This window comes from Diorhabda carinulata, chromosome 12 (assembly GCF_026250575.1).
Source record: "Diorhabda carinulata isolate Delta chromosome 12, icDioCari1.1, whole genome shotgun sequence".
Taxonomy (NCBI): Eukaryota; Metazoa; Arthropoda; class Insecta; order Coleoptera; family Chrysomelidae; genus Diorhabda; species Diorhabda carinulata.
Genome location: NC_079471.1, coordinates 5,530,042 through 5,537,580, shown reverse-complemented (window position 1 = coordinate 5,537,580; position 7,539 = coordinate 5,530,042).

Genomic DNA, 7,539 nt, shown 5'->3' with positions numbered 1-7,539 from the left:
TATTATGTTTTTATTTTTTTGAATCCTATCTCAATCTATATTTTATCATTAAGTAAACACACCACGCTTTTTCTCCATATTTCATTAGTCTTAGGCCCCTTTCACACCAAACGAATCCGAATCAATCTGGATCACTCCGAATCAAGTTGAATCTGATTCGTCATCTCCACTCTTTCACACCAGCTGAATCTATAAAAATCCTTTTTCCGCCAATATTCCTCCACACAGAAGATATGAGATTTCTGTTGCTGTGATTTCTGGTGTCATAAATCGCACTATTTTCTTTAACTTTTAAAATTAATAACTCCACGTCCATCTCGTATGGTTGTTGATTCAAGACTGACCGGACGAGGAATCTGACATGTTGAATCAAGTGCGACCTCGAATCAAACCTGATTGAACCAGATTCGTCCGGTCTGAAGGGGGGAGTCCCTTCACATTTAAACGGAGCGCTCGAAGCCGAATCTTGGTCAATCAGATTTAACTTGATTCGGAGTGATTCTGATTGATTCGGATTCGTTTGGTGTGAAAGGGCCCTTAGGCTTTTCTTCTATGGGACAGTTCGGACGATAAAGTCCAATTTTCTTACCATCTTATAGGTGATATGTTCACTAACTAGTGATTTGAAATTCCACAATTTATTCTCGTTTTATTATTTTTCTTTTACTGCGTACTACATTCTTCGCATTTTATCAATTTTTTGCATATATCTAAAAAAAAGAATTCCCCATTTTCTGATACGTTTACTATAATACATACTCTAATTCTAATAATCTGGAACTGTTGGAGATATTCATACTGAACACACTGTTTACACCACCATTACACTAACACTCACAACACTCACACCTTCAATCTCTGGAGAAGATTATCTTGGTTATCGAAACGCGCGTCAGACAGTGTAATTGTGAGTGTTGGTGTAGTGTAAACAGTGTGTTCAGTAAGATACATATTCGTTTACGAGATTGGAACTTTTGCTAAATCAAAGAAATTATTGGACGATCCATAAATGGAAACCTGATTTATAAAATTATCGATCAACATCTAGAAACGAATACAACAAAATTGCTGATGAAGTAAATACCAGTAACAGAACTGTTTGGGCTATTCTGAAAGATATTGTGTCCATATCGCGTTTAACTTTTCCAATGGATTTAAAATAAAATCGCGAAAAATCCCAATTTTGTTGCCAATATTCAGTTACGGATGAAACTTTTCAAGACATATCATAATGAATTTTCATAATGACCACATATGGGCAGATGTAAATCCACACGCAACAGTTGTAGCACGGTTCCAACACTCTTTTTCGGTCAATTTTAGGCTTGGCATCATCCAAGATGATTTAAAAGGACCAATTTTTATTCCTGCACGGTTGACCGGTCAGACATATCTCTATTTTCGAGAAACTAAACTTCCAGTTCTTTCTTATTATTAGAAGGTACAAGTAGACATGACGATGCTCCTCCAGGTTTTGTACTGATTGTACGTGAGTTTTTAAATCACGTTTTTACAGGATCAGAGGAGGATCTCCACAACCGTGGTCACCTCCGTCACCTGTATACAATCCTTTGAATTTTTATGTGTGGGGATATCTAAAATCGCTTCTTTACACAATCCCGATCTTCAAAATCGTATCATACAAGTCTATGATGTTATTCGTAACAGTCTAATCCAATCTATTCGGCAATCTAATCTATCTATTTTCTTCTGTGTTTATACTAGAATAAAACTGAAGAATCGGCGTGTCTGTTCATTGGTTTGTTTTTCAAAAAAAAAAAAAAAGATTGTTGATGATAAAGGAAGTGTCTGTCTGTTTGTACACGCTAAACTCTGGAACTACTGGACAGATTTTCATAAACTTTTCACTAATTTCTTCAGATTAGTCTGGAGCAAATTTTAGGCTATACTCTCGCTAGAGTTGCAGCTTGTCCCCAAAAAGATGGTCCCGAATCGATGATGTTGCAATGGCGAGATCTTGCATGAAACAATCAGCTGAACTTCATGTGGGCTTTGCATTGGATTGCACTTGGTATTGCATCATGTCAAGCGGCCTTTAAACTGTTTTTCTACAAAACGCTGCGGCCCCCGCCGTTTGATTGTGGCCCTAGACCGCGGCCTATTAAAATTCAACACATGATTTAAGTATAATAAATGAAAGAGAGCAATGAAAATAGAGCATTAGAAAGTGTTAAAATGTAAAAATATGAATTTTTTCATAATTTTCGTCGGTTTATTTATTTATCCCAAACCCCCTGACGGTATTTCAGAGAAATTTTATTATTTAAAGAACAATTTTTCAAACAGCAATATTATAAAGCATGAGAATTGCTTTTTCAATTGAAGTTGCTTATAAAGTTTTATTAGAAATAATACAAAGACAAAAATTACAGAACGGAGTACAAGCAAGTTTAAAAAAAAAGAAATTCAGATATTAACTCGATTTTGTAGATGAAGTTGGACAATTTATGCTACAACAGTTACCAGAAATGTTTAATAGACGGGAAATTAAGAGACTAATTAACAACAGTTGTCTAATAATAAATTTTTTAAATGACCCAAAAAGTACAAGTGCTGAATGATTTGAGATCCACTATATTTACAAACTAGAATTGAATTAAATAGTACAACTGCGTTTCCAATAGTGAGATATAACGTGGGGCTTGTAGCCATAATTTGTAGTTTTATTTTCAGTAGGTTACAATCCTTTATCATTCAAGAGTTCTGAAAATATATTGGAGCTGAATAATTTAGTTATACAAAAAATGGACCATGTTTTCAAGAGTTTAAGCTCTGATTCCGTGTAGTATAGAAAAGCGGATATTGTTAGAACTGTAGAAATAATCTGGGGGCGTATTGTTTGAATAAAACTCACTTCAGTTTAATCACCCATTCAACCATAGACGTTACAATAACTTTTTTCATCCAAAAGTGTCTCTATATTTAAGCAAATAAATTTCTACAAAGTTCTAGACGGGAATTGCCCGCCGTATCCGTCAATCTTTAGATTCTATTAACATAAAAGGACAGATCTTCATGATCTACGTCAGTGGACGAATTCGTAACAATAATGAGGGAAAAAATTCCCTTGGAGATATCCAAGCATTGATTTGAGTTTTCAATATGATCGAAGTTTTGATCAGTATGCATTATTGCGGTACCCATCTTGCAGATAGCTTTTCGCAAACCTTATCATTCAGCCAAAATATTACATATTCGGTTGAAGCATTCTTTGGAGTAGTTACACTGAATGATGGTCTCGGTCGTACACCATAATACGTGTTAAATAACAAAGAATCATATACGCTACATAAAAATATAAACAATTTCGATGCCGTCCCTGTACTTCACTTGATCTAACGGCTGCTTCAGCGATGCGGCGCTCATCCTTCCCAAGCGACATTTTATTTGGGTTATAATATGGTGCCACTGGATGGTGCCGCGCCGCGTTTCGCCCAGGATGTTCACGTGCTGATAACGCACTGATCATTGTTTTGGTTCACCATTTTTCTTTGATAAATAGAGAATAAAGAATATTTTTTATTGCAAGTTTACACATAAAAATGTGATTGATAATTTGTATGAAATCAAAGATATTTCTATTACATATTTAGTTAACCCTTTGATACGTCTATGTAGGCAAAGTCATGGTATTGTTGGAATGAAAATCACTCGAAATCTCTTATATTATTATTCGTCGAGTTTTCACGAGTTTGCTATTGTAATGTGGAATTATTTATTTTAAATTTTGTTGGTAATGGTAGTCGATTCATGTACGTGGAAACGAAAACCACTAAACAATGAATAATATAGAGGAAAAGCTTAAATACCAGAAAACCAAGTAAAATAAAATCAAATCCAAGATTAACGTTTTCAGAAATTACTTGATTATGTAATGTTTATCAATTGTATTTATTCTGAAACGATTTTCGTATTTATTTACACTCTTTCTATTCGTGAGGTGAATTAATAAACATTGTCTCTTACTTTCTTAATTTATTTACACACACTATATAATACAATAGACTAGAAATTATTCAAAAGAAATACTGTGAATAAACCGCCTGATATAATGAAAATTTCGTAAAAGAAATATTAAAGTTGCGTCCGTCATTTATAAAAAACAGATGAAAGGCGCGACGTGAATTCGCCAAACTTTAATATTACATTGTAGGTGGACAGGGCCGGCCTAAGGACTCATTTCGTGAGCTTGTTCATATCAATTCTCTCTAGTATCGCATTATATGGATAATTTTAGACTTTACTTTAGATTTGACCCATAAGTGATATTCCCAAGTGAAAAATTGATGCCTTGTATGTTTAGTTTACTAATATTTGTACCTTTGTATAAACTGCTGAATAGTTGATGATTTGTTCGGCAGACCGTAGTTTATTGCATAGCAAATTAAAATTTTTGTTGACTGTTGAATTGAAAAGTTAACAATAGAATAAGTTTTTTAATTTTTGCGTGTATGCTTTGCTTTTGTGACGTGACTAAATAAACGTGAATTTTTAATTATTGGACATCGATGCCTTCGGGGAAGAAAAACAGAATTAAATTTCCACCTATTGTTTAATAGCTAACAATATTTTCAGTTGTTCCGGGGAAATAAAATCAAGGGGTGGAGGATGCAGGCTATGCTACTGACAGACTGTTTTCAGTATACCCGTTTGATACAAAGTATAAAAAAAAACATTAACTGGAAATCATTTCATGGCTTTTATTTTACACTTCCACGACTAATCTTCCATTTAAATAAACTTGCCTAGATTTATAATTGAAAATATAGTTCAAAGATGAGGACAAGGTAGAATAAATTTGAAAATAAATCATAAATTCGTGATCTCCACGTGGAGATATACCTCTTGTACGATTCTTGTCCAAGAAGTACCTGGCCCAACAAAGAAAACACAAAAATTTTCGAACAAAATAGATTTATTTTTCAACGTAATCTCTTTTTAGCTCTATACATTTTTCCCAGCTATTTTATCAAGTCGACGAACAGAAAATAATCAGGGTGGGCTAAATCTGGCGAATAGGGTGCATGAAGTAGCAATTCAAATTTCAATTCGTTAATTTTGGCCATTGCAATATCTGATGTATGAGCTGGTGCATTGTCTTGAAAGAAGCGTTACTTCTTAGCCAAATGTGGCCGTTATTGCTTGATTTCTTCGCTGAAACGTTGTCATAAGTTCACACAATACTCGCCCTTGGAAATGAATTCAGAAGACATGAGAAAATACAACAAATTGGCGAGCCAAATATCTTCTAAGGTGTATTGACTAGGCGTGAAGTGGAACTGCTGCTGTATTATTCACGGTCGTTGGCCATTTGTCTGATAAATGAGTCTAACAGATCAGAAAAACCGTAGAAAACCTATAATACCATAAGTTTCCTCTTGAGTTTTGAGGTCTAGTGGTAGAGGATGAGAAGGGTGTCTCTAGCAAGAGTATTGACTGATTCCATAAAACGAATCACCAATCGAACTTGCCGAGTGTGAATTGGGGCTATGTTATATTCATAAAAGGTATTCCAGGGCGAATAATAATATTGACAGTACTGAAGATGGATTGCTGGCAAGGTAAAAGCTTTGAGAGAAAATAAGTATGTGGGAAGCAGTAGATGTTTGCTCTATATTCGTATGGAAGTATGTTTTATTAGTTGGATTTTGCTTCGAGTCTCTAGATATGATCGAGTCGCTTTCGTACCATGTTCAGAGTAGCGTTCAGGTCATACTCATGAATAAAAGGCTTCAGTGCGGATTTCGAGACGCTCTCATCAAAGCGGAAGTTAAGTGACAGACGTTTTACGCTTTAGGTGTTATGGTAGTTAGAAACGATACCATCTCTAGCACCAACTATTCCACCAAGTATTCCGTTTAGGTATCGGTCATTGAGATAGTGTATATTTGGGATGGAAGCAACAATCTGCAAGCTATCGGACTGTTTTTACACTAGATTGTGATAAAAAATAATCGATGTTGAAACTTATCGAATGGCTGCTAGGATTTATTATAGTTTTTGGCAGATGGATACTCAGAAGCTTGTCCGGCGTGTTATTACAAGTCGAAATATTCCTTGACAACCAGTATTTTCAGTTAATTGCGTTGGTTATGAAGATGTGAAGATTGGTGATTGCATTATGGATTTAGTGTTCGAGTTAGAATAGAAAATTTTTAATCGAGAAAACAGGTGAAGTGAAGAGTTGAACAATGTTTTGTATTGTACTACTTTGCTTTCCTCACCTCAACCTCAATCCAATTGAGCTTAAAGTAAAAATTTTGTGGTGAAATATAATATGACCTTTCGTTTCCTGTCGTGCTTATCTCAGAAATAAATAGCTTTTGAAGGTAAATTTTAATCGAATTTACATTTCAAAAACGTCATTGATGTTAAGAACGAAGTCTAAAATTTACACGTGTTTTTATCATAGCGGCGATTTGTTTATTTTTTTTAAACCAGTTTCTAGGAAGAAAGAAATGATAGAAACATTACAAACCAAACATTATGGTTGGCAGAATAATTTTTAGTGAAAAATTTACAAATATTTTGTCTTCGGTTGCCATTGCGACTAATCTACATTCAAATAACAAAAAATACTTTTCATTCAACTTCCAGCCGTTCCCTTATTTTTGTGCCCATAAATAACCGGATTTAACAGTATATAAACACGAAAAGCGACATTTTCCTTTTTCTTCTTCTCTATATAATCACGGAACATACCTTCAACAAACAGTATTAATAAACGAATAAATCCATCCGTAGAACGCATGAGACATACAAAATGTGGAAGTGGAAAGCTTGGGAAACCGTCAGGTGTCTATAAGCGGCTTTCAATGTTCTGTGATATCTTCGTTATATTGTCATATTATTGAGAGAAATTTTAGTAAAATATTTGTGTAAATTAAGGATAATAAGCGAATATTTGTCTTTTGAATTTCCTCTTAAGGTTATAGGCGTAATTTAAAAAAAATATTATTCCTGACGTCATAATCTATAAACGTAGAAGTAACAAACATTAATTGTGTGCATTTTGTCAATTTCTCTATTCATGACTAGTACAAGTACGTTTGATAAAGTCGAAATGACATATTGAAGTTAGCCGCAAGCACAACAGATGATCTGCTTCATGAAAGGCCTGCCTGAAGGATATCCGCTGAAAAAGCCAAGAATTCTACATCGAAAGAACTGGTTAAATTTCATGAAGAAGCGCCAGATCATCCAATATTTCTTCTGATCAAAGTAATTAATCAAAAACGTACAAACGAGTTACATTCAATAAAAATTAAAGATATAGACTTGTCAAAAAGCTATTACCAAAACAAAGACATCTAAATCATTTTCTGAGGTGAATTTGATGACATTTGTGAAAAATATCTTTGACGGCGACTACCTCATATCACATCATACTCTTTATTTTTAAATATTCAGAATGGTGAATGGTAGTTGGCTGCTATGGGTGAACAAATTGGTATGTTTCTTGAACTAAAAGATCCTGAAATTTACAGAGATTAATTTCGTGTATTATCGACAATAGTT